This window comes from Tetrao urogallus (genome assembly GCF_951394365.1).
Source record: "Tetrao urogallus genome assembly, chromosome: 16".
Taxonomy (NCBI): Eukaryota; Metazoa; Chordata; class Aves; order Galliformes; family Phasianidae; genus Tetrao; species Tetrao urogallus.
The window spans coordinates 4,232,034-4,244,199 of NC_136829.1; positions in this window are offsets into that span (position 1 = coordinate 4,232,034).

The following is a 12,166-nucleotide window of genomic DNA, read 5'->3' on the forward strand; positions in this document are numbered from 1 at the left end:
CATTGGCTTTGGGGTCCAGACACTTTATGGCTGCTGATGGAGCCCAGGAGTCACCAAGAGCCCTGCAAAGGGTGCTGGAACTCTCCTTGGCCAGACAGGGCTGAGAAACCTTGTCTGTCCAAAGCACCCAAGCCCTGACACTGCCCCAGGGTCTCCATTAGGCTCTGTGGTGAGGACAGATGAGGGACAGGGCATCCCAGTGGATGCTGGGGAGCACGGGATGCTCACAAGATTTGCAAAGGACGACATCTGGCAGCAACAAGCTGCAGAGGAGTGACATGGCACAGTTGGCAGATGCTCACCTCAAGGCCACAGTGCCTCCCCCTGGGGATGAAGCCACAGACTGGGTGCCAGCCCCATCCCAGCACTGCCCTCAAAGTGCAAAACAGAAGTTGTGGGAGAGAAAGCCAAAAAGAGAAGCCTCAGGAGTGAGATTTATTGCTGGGCTAATGATATCCTTCCCTTCCCAATGACCTCAGCGAAGAAAGAAAGAGCTGAGTGGCTTTATCTTTATTCAGCACCGTGGTCCTTCTGGGACACTTGACCATGATTGCATCGTTTGCAGTGTCAGACTCGATAACACGCCGGCCGTGTCTCTGCACAGCACAGAACTCCCCCGGCAGCCAGGCTGGTTAATGGGAACTGATGGGTCCTGCGGCCGCCCGCGCGTTCCCTCGCTTCCTGCTGCAGCACATTAACACGACAAATTAACATTGTAATTGCCTTTTAACTATTTATCGCTGTGGAAAAGAGAGAGAGGGAAAAAAAATAAAGACCGACCGCAGGCGGGGACCCAGGCAAGCAGGTCTCCATCTGCATCCCCCTGCATTTCTATTTATAGCTGGCCATTAAGCTATGCTAATAAAGCGCCAGCTATAGGGTATGGCAAACCCCTTGCTTAGGAACAGGAGAACAGCAGGGCAAATGTATTCACTGTGCTTAACTCACAGGAGCAGGGCACGACTGCTGCCAAAACCAGAGATCAAACAGCAACCTCCATGACTTTCAGTTAGGTCCATTGCCGCGTCATCACAGGAGTACATTTGGCACACAGTCCCAGTGAATAAATAAAAGGATAAAGAAAACACGGCAAATTCAAGTCTGATGACTCAGATTTAATCAGTTACTTTGGGAAAGGACAATTCACAGCAGTTCATAAAGCTATTTGTGTGGAGAGCCCTTTATCCAAATAGCAGAACGCATCTGCCTCCGATTCGCCAGAGCCATTGCATCAAGAACAGCATTTACTGTCATTCTCCCTGGCACGCAGTTGGCTGTTAACGCCATTTTCACATGTGTGCAGCAGTTTCTAAGGGGAGTTGGAATCGAGTCCTCACATAACCTATATATTTAATCATATTATCCAATTAAATAATACTGCCTTAAATGGAAAGTTTGCCATCCCCTCAAGCATTGCTGGGCTTTCATTGCATGTTCTTCTGCTTGAAATGCCTGAGCAGCACTGCAGTTATTTTTAGACACTGAGATGTTTGTAAAGCACCCACCACTCTGATTTCTAGACACCAATACCACACGTTCCTCATCAAATTAGAGCAGCCAGAAGTGTGATGTTAATCTATCAAGCTACAGGAGCAGATAAAAACAATGATCGCAGCTTTGTCTCCTGACTGTAAGCAAGCACGGGAGGAAGAAGTGCTTGTTTGTCATGTAGGGAACAACACAGGGCACTGAGCCACGGCCCCAAAGTGTGGCCAAATGCACCAGGGTGAGGAGAGGCTGTGGGATGGGTTATCCTCTGCTCTCCCTGCAACTCCACTTGCAGCTGTCCCAAAATTATGCTGTGCCACAGGTTTGGCTTTGGTCCCTCCTCATCGTGAGACCAACACCAGAACCAAACCGACCCCTCATGGGGCTTCAGCCCCTCCTGGGTGCAGATGCTGTAAGCTTAAGCCTTTCCAGCAAGGAAATGCAAGCAGGGCAAGGTCTGTTATCAATGCTGATCTTATCAAGTGCTGGAATTGGACAGTCTGGGAGGAGCTCACAGGTGGAAGGCTGCTGCAGAGCTCTGACATGGGATGCAGGTCTTGCAGTGGCAAGCCCTGTGAGGGCTGAAATGCCTCCAGTCAGCTCATCCCATGGTCCCCTCTCTTGCTAGACACACTGCTTTATTATTGATTTATGGCTTAATCCACTGTCTCCAAATCAGTTATTTAACGGTGATCTAACAGGTCACAAACATGACCAAGAAAATGGCTCAGAGGTGTTCCAGCACTGCCGTCTCTGGAGCAGCTGAGGTGCAAGGCAGTGGTTCAGCACTGTGCTTCAGGGAACACAAACACCGCGTTACAACAGCAGTGTTTGCCCAAGGGCAAAATCAGAGAATAACAAGAAATTCAATCAGGACCACACACTGAGCAGCCCAGCTCAAGGCTATGCTTGTGTACTGATACCCTGCAGCGGAGCTCCCCTGGTGCTCAGGGCTCTCCCACCACACCCAGGTTTGGTCTGGAAGCGCTGGTAATGGCCCCAGAATGCTTCATTCAGGCACAGTGTCAGCAGACCCATCCCAACCAGGCTGTCACCTCTACAAGCCACTACAGACTAGAACCAATGATCCCTTTGATATCCACTGCCATTAAAAAGCAATCTGAAATTAATCCAGTGATTAAAAATATCTACTCAGTTTCTCTGCTCTTCCTATGGCCACTCAGCCCTAGTAAAGCAAGCAGGAGGCATCCCCTTGCACGACATCACATGGGCAGTCCCCAGCCTACAAAGCTTCCTCTCGAGGGCAACTGGCTGGAAAAGGGGAATATTTTGCAGTCACTGAAGTTTCGTTTTGTTTTGCACTGGATGAGCTACCGTCTCCAAAGCTCCTTAAAGGAGGTGGAGTGGTAGTGCAGAGCCATGCAATGCAGCCATGGCTGGAGCAGCTGGGATGCTGCTGGAGGGGGTGAGCTCGGCCCCCTGCCAGCCCACTCTGCTGTCTGAAGAACAGCAGAGCTAATAACCTCAATTACACCCTGGCCTCTCCGGGGGTAGGCGACGATGTCTTTGTTTATCTGAGTCCTGATGCAAAAGCAAAGATTGTTTTCTGTCTGCTGGGGCTTATGTGGTACAGACACCAGAGAAATGAGCAGCCTGCAGGACGGAAGGGAAGGTCAGCTGTGCTTTCTTCCAAATTTCACCTCAGATGTTGGCAGCTCTGACATGCCCTAAGTTCTGATCCCTTTGGGACCCTGACTTTTAATTTGTCAGCCAGAAGGCAGTGAGTCACTGCCCATGTTTCAGTCTCAGCTCCAGGACCAGAACTTTGGGTGACCTTAAAAATTGGGGTGAGACTCCAAGAGGCTTGGAGCTGTTCTGTAATACCACGCGGGGCCCGATTACCTACATATTTATTTTGTGAATGGATCAGGTGGTCAGGTGCACCCAGAAGGAATAAGAAGGAAGACAGATGTTACTGCCAAGATACAGCCCAACAGAGCTGTGTTTCAGCAGATACTTGAGACTGAAACAATGTTGGACCTTTTGCAATTTTCCTCCTTAACTACAAATCTAAAATCACACAGATGCGATTGGAAACATTCCCAAAAACACGAGGGAAACTCAGGATTGGGTAGAGAAACTGCTGCCTTTGTCACCACAAAGGACTGCAACACAGAGCATGCAGCACCCACAAAGGGATGAGAAAACCACAGCAGATGTAGAAGCGAGGTTTGCCACAAGGAAAAATTAATAACAGAAGACTTCACAGAAGGCAACCATTGCTACAAAACCCTTTGCTGTATCTAAGCACAGTCCCTGCTGACAACACAAGCAAAACCCCTCTCCCTCATGGCTCCCTCCATGGGTCAGTGGGCACAGGGCCCTGCAAGCCTGCCTGGGCCGTGGGACCCCACAGATGGATGCAGCTGCAAGGTGACAGCTGGCTTTACTGCAGCTTCACTTCTTTTTAACATACAAAGCAACACAGAGTGCTATTTCAGTCCCAGGTCCACTCAGCACACCAAAGCTGAGCTGCTACCCAGCCTGCTGGCAGCAAAATGCCTTCAGGCTGCGTTTGTGTAAATTGCATTGAGGCTGAGTGTATGTAATTGATGTTAAATTTCTGCAATTCCCCTACAAAGCAGAGGCCATCAGTCAACACTCGTGGCCATGTCATGAGTCAAGTGTACGCCCTACAAACACATGCAAGAATCCATTTGTTCACCTGCAGTGGCATAAACCCACAGGGACATCAAACAACTCCCGCTCCCTCTGGACACACGGGCACTTTCCCCTGCTGTAACACTAAAAGTGCACAAAGCAGCTTCTTTTTGACAGCCTAAACAGAATGCGTTACCAGGGATGGGGATCACACTCACACATTTGGGCTAAAACCTCACAGCAAGGAACAATGTGGGGTCACGGTGTCCACAGTGTCTGGAAAACAGAGTCTAACAAGCCACGCAGCAGTGCAGGTCAGACACCCCTGCCCCAGGCTAAGGGTCACATTTTCGCCTGGCTAAGAGAGCTTTGCAATTTAACCTTTGCCTGATTTCACACATGACCAGCTCGGAAAAAAAAATAATAATACAGCAGAACAAGTGTTAAAAGAGAAGTATGGCGCCTCTGGCCTTGACTGCTTGCATTAAGAAGACCAACAGGAGGAGGCTTGGCTTCAGCACAATCACCTCACCCTCACTATGGACACACTGCTACAGAGGCATATTTCGTTAGCCACAAAAATTTCATAGGAACCAGGCATAGGGGACCATAAGCCAGAGGAGATGCCACTGCCTCGTCCTTCTGTGGAGCTGCCATTGCTGCACTGCACCTTTGCTGTGCACCTCAGCCTGGCCCTTCTGAATTCCAAGTGTTCTTCCTCCTTTAAGGACATTAAAAGCTACACAGAGCTTAGAGCTAGCAGTTCACCCTGTCCACATCACCCAGTTTTTCAGTAAAATCACAGCAACCTCACACAAATGCTTGTGTTCATCAGCCAAATGTTGTCTAGACATCTTCTCCAGTCCAAGACCCAGTTTCATACCTGGCCTTGATGACAGGAGGCTGAGTAGACAGCTGTGTGCCCCATAACACTGAATTTAAGTAATTCTATGACTAAAAATAAGGTGCAGTTAACAGCTGTGTAGCCACACAATGAGCACATTAGACAACACTGCACATTTTGAGCTTATAGACAGTAAAGGATGCTTTCCCCCACCCCATCCCCATAATATGAAAGGGAAAGAAACCAGGGGGACAGCACGGATGCTGCTGATGTTTCTGGAAGACCTTGAGGCTGGGAGCTGAGGAGCGGTTGGCAGCACGCTGTGTGTGCTGGGGAGATAAGCCAGGAGCAGAGCCCTGCAGGCAGCTGATAGCACAATTCCCAGCTCAAGGCTCACAGGGCTGAGGATGAGGAGCAGGGGAAGATCTCCCAGAGAGAATGGTTTGTGATGCTGAGTGGTTCTGAAATCTGTGCAAAGTGCCCTGAGCCTACTAAATAAATCTCATCACCAAGATTGTCTCCTCCCTACAGTCAATTATTTTGCTCTGAATGGAGAGAAGCATCCCCCAGTTTTAAGCCCAGATCAATATGAATTGTAATTTAGTTTGTAATTAAGCTATTGCTTATAACCCTAACTGTTTAAAAGCCCTTATGTTTGTTCTTGAGAACATCATCAATTTTGCACATTATTGATAGCAGGAATGGATTTCATAAAAATCAGTGATTAGTTTTAAAACAAAACAGCCACTCATGAACTGGCTGGAGGTTTACATGGGACAGTACGTGATGTATGGGACCTATACAGATTTGATTGCTAGCCACTTAAAAGAAAAATCACTTCAGTGTGAAATTTTGCAGTAAAATTAAGCACTGCTGTTCAGAGCTCAGGCTGGTGATTTCCAGGTAGCTATCAGAGCGGCTCAGAGGGAGGGAGATACTTTCAGGCTTGCAATAACATTCATAATCCAAAACAAAACTAAGCCCTTGCCACTTGCCCATCCCAGCCCAAGGCTTTCCTGCTCCGCACACCAGTACTGCTGGGCACGCAGTCATTCTCAGCTCTGCTTTCTTTTGCCTTGGCATTTCTGAGTTTTTTCAAGAGAAGCCACAACTTGAACCACTCATGCCCTAGTCCTGCAGGGCCTCCAGCTCTGCACTGCTGATGCTGAGAACATGGGGAGCTGGGGTAAGGCTTTAGCCAGCATGAGGAATAACTATTCTCACCTGCATCAGCAAGTTCACCTCCTGCTTACTGCCCACCAAAGGGACGGAGATGGAACCCAGCCAGCCCCTCGGTCCTGCAAAGCATTCCAAACCCTCCACTGTCAATAAAAATCAGGGAACAGAGTCCCCAAGCCCGAGCAGGGCCACTTCCCCCCACCAGCTGGGCAGTGGAGGGGCTTTGCATTGCAGAATGAGCACAGGCTCGTTTCGTGTAATAGCCCTGTGATTTAGATATCAAGCCCAGGCCAATGAGGGCTCTGGAGAAGTAATCACTGCATTTTCAGCCTAGCACAGAAACCCTCCTGTAATTCCCTCTTCCTAGCACATTATCTTTAATCATAGGCATAATAGAGATTCAATTTGAGCCCTCGGCTGCATTTTGTTCCTTATTGTTCACAGTGCTGCGTTTTCTTCTGCAATAAACAATTTTCCCCCCATTCCATTTTTCATTGATCTACCTCAAAGTTCAAAGAGAATCTTTTAATGTTCTTCCATCCCTGCATGGAAGCTCCTGGCCAGAAATGAAGACAGAAACTGAGGTCTTTTATCCAGGAAACTGAATTGCACAAAAAAACTGCCAGCCGAGTGCCCGCTTTCTTTGTTCTCTTTCAGATAACATCCCTGGAAACGTGACAATTATTTACAGTCATTTGCCAACATCTTTTACATCCAAAGCCTACCACCAAGGGTTGCTCTGCCTGGACACTGCTGGCCAGCAGACACCTGGTTCTCCCCATTCCCACAGGAACACATCCTCCTCAGTAGTTTGGGATCAGTCCGTGCTCAATCTCCTCACTCCTCCAGCACTTTGTGAACGAAGCCTCTTTAACAAATACCAGCAGGCTCAACTGTTTAAAAAAGAAAGATGCCGAAATGCAAAATTAACCCAGGCTGAGTAAATACACAGCTTTCCCTTAATTGACTCTTTAAGTGCACCTGTGTAGATGCCGGCACCACAGCAATGTATCAGCTTGAAAGACTGAAAGGTCTACAGCCCCCTAGAGGCATCTGGGCTAACATTTCCTAAATTACAAGCATGTTTTCCTTTCCTGTTAATATTTTCATTCCAAAGGTCATTTAACGCAAACACACACTCACAAAGCACAGGAAGGTGAAGGAAGCCGCTTCCATCAGCAAATACAAAATCTTAGTGCAAAGATGTGTCTATCTAGCAGCTTGCTCACTCACCTGGAAACAGTCTGTGACCATCCCGGCAGTGGAGACAGGTGGGAGCCGCTTTTCCAGCCACTTTTCACTGCTGAAGACATCAGCTCTCCTGTGCTAAGCTGAGTGCTCAAACAGAACACCTGCAGACCACAGGTTCCTGGGCCACCGATGCTGCAGATTGCCTCTGTGGGCACCACAGATGTGGGGTGCTCGGTCCCTGCCAGCCTCTGCCCGAGCAGCTCTGGGATGAAGGAGTGTTATTTATGCACTCAGACCTGAGAGCTTTTGATGAGGGATCCATGAATGGCTAATGCACTTCCACAGAGATGTGAGGAACACAGTGTTATGCCTTGCTACTGTCATATTAGGCAGAGAAGGTTTATGGGCCCCAACATAGAGGGTGTCAGAAGCTTAATATTAATTAAATAGCAGATTTAAGGTTATTGCTCATAATCACAGCTGTGATCTGAATTATTGCTTGATGATATTCCGCTTTTGTTTGCTTGCTGCTTTTGATTGATTATTTGCATTTGCTGGTTTATAACAGGCACGTATTGCTTTGGACAGAGGAATCTTTTTTGATTCTAACTTCATTACATCCTCTGGTCAGATGATGGATTGGACTTCTGCACAGACCATAAACAGCAGCCTGCTCTTGCTAGCGCGATATGCATCTTATATTCCATATTCACAGTTCAGTGTATCCTGCATTCAATCATCCCTATATTCATTTGTCCTGATATTATTATTATTAGCCTTGGGGAACTTGTTTTATAGGCTATTTAGTTTGAATTAAGCATGTGCGTCAGTCACTTCTTGTTTCTAAAAATACAGAAGATAAACGATGGGATTTATGCCCCAGTTCAGCTTTGGACTCGTGTCTCTCCATACTTCTTGCTGTTATTATTGCTATTCCTAACAAAATAACTGTTCGATTCTTTATCAAAACCTTCCACCCCCATTTCCAAGGCTTTAGTAGATTCATTAGGCAGAGAAAGAAAAAGCAATTTCCAACTAATAACTCTCACGTCTAATCAGAGTTGTTCTCCAAAGAAAATGGTCTTGTCCTGTTTCCCCCCTGTAGGGTTCAGGGACTCTTCCCAAAAAGAAATTCTAGTACTGACTGAGATATTGATATTTTAGCCACATTTATCTCCATTTCAGGCTCTGTGTACACTGAGAAACTCGTTGAACGTTTTATTCTTTTTAAGTTAATGTGGTCATCTAAGAACAAGAGGATGTGCAGACCCTAACTGTGGGTAAGCATCTGATCCTTCTTTCATTCAGCCTAAACAAGGTCAAACCAGTGCACTCTGTAAACTGAACACCCATAACCTCAGATGACCAGGTGCACAGGGTACAGTGAAACACTCCGAACAGCCGTTCCGTCCTTCCTCTCTCAAAGCAGCCTCAACTTCAAACTGGATCCCCTTCCCATAAGACTCATGGCACTCAGATGACGCACTCCTTGGTTTGCTCCCCATCATCCCTGTGCTTTTCCTCCCACAGATGGCTCACAGAAACACCACAGGGGCACTCTTAAGCCATCAGCATCCTTTACGACAGAGGGGAGGGAGCTGCTGCCTGATGATCTGCACCCATTTGGAGCGGGGGTGAGTCATCATCTCCTATTTTTGGCCTCAAGCCCACACAGCGTCTAACATAACTGAAAGCAGGGAGGCCGCGTTGCAGGCACAGCATTGGAAAAGCGTTGTGTTTTTGAGGCTTTTTGCTTCGAGTTTCCAACTCGCACTGACAATCACGATGATGCACTCACAGTGCTCCTCTTTTGGAGGCGTTCACTGTATGCAGCGTGACAGCCCTGCGTCTCACACAGCTGAAGTTACCCACCACAGGACAAAGCCCTGCATTAGTCAGCCACAGATCTGCAGGATGAGCAGCCAAAAGCACGGCAGAGGATTATGAAACTATTTTGTCACATCTGCACTGGAAGATTAAAAGCTGTCAAATGATTATAGTCTTGGAAATGGGTTCTCTAGAAAAGTGAAGATTGCAAACAGCTGGGACTGCATCATCAGAGCTGAGCAGCTAATGCTGGCAGACTATCTGCTTTCTCAGCTATTTGTACGTATTATCCAGCCACCTGACCAGACACTCTGGTTTGCAGGGAAGCCTTAAATCAGGTACAATTTTCAGACAGAAAATTTCCTCAGCTTGTGGTTTGTTTTAGCCAGGCTATTTGGGAAGGAAGGACAGACAAAGTCATATCTCTTAAAATCTGGAGTGAAAGCAAAGGGTTGCTGAGCCAGAACGTGAACTGAGAGCACTGTGAACAGTCTAGATGACAATTCTTGCTCTCTGTGACTCCATAAGCAAAATGACCCTTCCCTCCCTTCCCCTCCCCCCCCCCACACACACATTGACAACATTCCTTTAAATCTAAGGAATTAAAAAGTCAAAAGGCAGTCACCAATGCATGCCCCTGCATGGCATGCTGCAATTCAGCCCTTGACTACCCTGGGACTCGGTCAGTGCCCTGCAGCCAAACACATCAAGTGATGATTCAGAAATGGCTCTGAGAGCAGAGATCCTCACAGGCAGGGCTGCGGGAGGACCAGGCATTGCATTTTCTCCATTTAATCCTTGCTAGGGCAAGCAAGCTGTAGGACTTGGTTTATTACAGTAGTTCTAAAAATAATCCTTTGACCATCAAAGAAGCAGTATTTGTCACGGTGTTGCGCATTTGCATTCTACTGTAGGTATTTACACATGCATTAATTCACTCAGTCATGGAGATCACAGGCTTTAGAACACGGAGGAAGAGAAGGGGGGCAGGCAGAAGAGTGAAGATACTTTTATGCCTGATCTGTCTTAGAAGGACAGGATTTAGGGTGTAATTTTTTTTTTAAAGAAAGTGATTTTGATCTCAGAAAGTCTTGCTGAAATGCTGCGACACCAAGAGATACCATTATTAGGTACCCTCGCTTGTAGGGCAATGATACACCAAGAATCACAGCCAGAATACAGTCCAACATAAAAAGCATTATTTGGGATAACATTGACTGAAGTCACAGACTAGCAGTCATGGATCTTGACAGCACTTCTCACATATTTTTCAGTTTGCTTCATCCATTATCCACGCCATCACTGAAGAAATGTCCCCCATAACTCCAGCATCACCCAGTCCAGCTGGCACTGAAGCCCATTTCAAACAAGCAAGCCCATACATAAGTTCATCAACAGGTTGAAGATTCCAGACCTTACCTGGGTAAGGTGAGGAGTGTCATGGGAAACCTGGTCACAGATCTGGCACAGAGCAGTGAGGGCAGGTCCCTGCACATTTCTGGACTAAAAGTGTTTGAAAGGAATGGCCGTCAGCACAATTTTCAAAAGAAGAATGTCACAGGAAGGCAGCAGATGTCTATTTGCAGCCTCCTTGTTAGAATAATTAGGAGAAACCAACAACGACCCATGGCCTGCAGCATGCATTCGTAAGCTTCATTTGAAGTATGCAAACACATAAAACATCTCATGAATTCCTGGGGATTCACAGTGTGAGCCCTGCAATAAGTGAGCACTCAGGAGCATCATGAGGAAAAAGTTAGGATTCAAACAACTCTTCCTGCTGGGCACCTGATTTGTAACTGTTGTGTTCCACCAAACAAAAGGCAGAGCCACCTCTGCCTCTTGCCTTCACAGCTGGTTCTGAACAAATGACAGACAACTTACCAGCACAATTATTCACAGAGATGTCCAACAGATAGGTGTTAAATATTAGCAAGGATAACGCTTTAATTAAGGTTAATATTCTGAATAGCAGGGAACTGTTTGTGGTATTTCATATCCCATAGGGAAAAGATGGGGGTATTGTGCACCAAGGAATAATCTGAAAGGAAGCTTCTCCAACAGAAGCCAGTTTCCACAACCTGTACCTTAATGACAATCTGGCCCTTCCATTTTTTCTTTGGAAATTTTTTACAATTTGGACTTGCTACCTTGAACATGGTGGACTTTCCTGGGCTGTAGAGCCCCACATTTCTTTAAGAGGAGCAGGATACAAAAGCAATTCAGCTCCATTCTTCAGCATGTTGGAAATAATCCAAGTAATTTTTGTCAGGACGGTATCTCTGGTAAAAGTAGAATTTATTCGCGATTGCAATGGCGGGCGTCCCACAAGTAGGAGCGCACCTATGGACACAACATGACAGTCTTTATACCCTGTTTTCTCCCCCTTGCCTCCCCCTCCCCTGTTTCCCCACTGGCTGGGTACTCCAGGTTCACAATCTTATCAGAAGGTTTACATTTGCTATTTACTTGTTCATTTATTGGTTATCTGGTGCCAGTCAGTAGTCATCCTGTTGTTTCCAAGATGTCTCGGTGCTCTCCTTGTCCTATTGATATGGTGATTTTCTTTAAAGTCCTTATCGTTAAACAAAGAGCACTGGGGGATGATGTCAGGCCTTCCCAATGTCTCTTCAGGCGCTTCCTCGGGCATGCCATGGCTTGTTCTCTGGTTTGCTCTTGTGCAGGATATTCTTGCAGTGTGTATGACATAATATACATATATACACCTATATACAGAGTATGCGTTCCTGGGAAGGTTTGTCTATACGATAAGTGATGTAAACTTATCAGAGATCTTCCCCAAGTTAATCTACTGGGACTTCCAGAAGGAACTATGATAGCGGAGATCATAAAATAAAAATAATATTATACAATTCTAATGCAGAAACAACACTTGATTCTCACAAGCATGTTCTGCACTAACTCAAAAACACCAACATCTGTGCTTGAACATCCATAAACAGGAGAGAGGTGGATGCTGTCACACATTCCAGTTGACCTGCTCAGCGTCCCATG